Consider the following 1354-nt stretch of genomic DNA (forward strand, 5'->3'; position numbering starts at 1 on the left):
AACTTGAATGTGGAGTCTAAAAACAGAAACAATTCCTATCATAGTGGGCGCATTGGGTATGATGAAAAAATATTCAACCACATGGTCCCGGGTTCATCCCCATTGCATGGCACCTTGGGCAAGTGTCTTCTACTATAGCCTCGGGCCGACCAAAGCCTTGTGAGTGGATTTGGTAGACGGAAACTAGAAGAAGCCCGTCGTATATATGTATATATATGTATGTGTGTGTATATGTTTGCGTGTCTGTGTTTGACCCCACCCAACTTCGCTTGACAAGTGATGCTGGTGTGTTTACGTCTCCGTAAACTAGCGGTTCGGCAAAATGAACTGATGGAATAAGTTCTGGTTTTACAAAGATTTGCTCGACTAAAGGCGGTGCTCCACCTGATAAAATCGGTATTTTAAATATCGATCTTATCCTTATTTGTATGAACTTATATATGTATTTCGTCATTATATTCAATGCGGTGGTATTCTGACCATATCACACGAGGATATTTTAAGTGGGCAATTTATATATATATATATATATATATAGTCAGATAGATAGATAGATAGATAGATAGATAGATAGATAGATAGATAGATAGATAGATAGATAGATCGGTAGATAGATAGATACATAACATACACACACACGCATATACACACACACCACTCACACACACATATACAGTAGAATATACAGGAAGGAAAATGAAACTTCGTATTCAGCTAATAGAAAAATGTTCCATTCAAACTACAAATCTGTAAGTCCAACGAAATATACCAATTGAGAGGAGGCTGCAGCCATCACGGAATATAACTGTAAACCAAAAAAAGAATGAAAATAACTCTATTACATTTATTAAACAGCCACTGTCGGTTCAATATCTATGCATATGGATATTGAACCTCACTTTGAATGGTTTAGTAGTGTAGTGGTGCAAAGTTGTGGCGCCGCTAATGCTGAAGACCTCAGTTGAAATAAATACTATATGATGACGTTGATAATGATAATGTTGTTGTTGATGATGATAATGATAATGATGATAGCAAAGAAGACGACTGCCACGATACCGTTAGCGACGACGACGTTAATGATGCTGCTGATGATGACGACGATGTTGCTGATATTGTTGGTATTGGTGCTGGTGCCGTTGTTGTCAGCAGTGGTGCTGTCGATGATGATGATGATGATGTTAGATCTGTAGATGGTGAGAAGCAGTAAGTAGTATTGGGGTGGCAGTAGTTTAGAGGTAGTGTTGGTGGTGGTGGTAGTGTTGTTGTTGTGGTGGTGGTGGTGGTGGTGGTGCTGATGTTGTTTTTGTTGTTATTGTTGTTGTTGATGCCAGAGATAGTGGTGTTCATATTG

The sequence above is a fragment of the Octopus bimaculoides genome, chromosome 1 (genome assembly GCF_001194135.2).
Source record: "Octopus bimaculoides isolate UCB-OBI-ISO-001 chromosome 1, ASM119413v2, whole genome shotgun sequence".
Classification (NCBI taxonomy): Eukaryota; Metazoa; Mollusca; class Cephalopoda; order Octopoda; family Octopodidae; genus Octopus; species Octopus bimaculoides.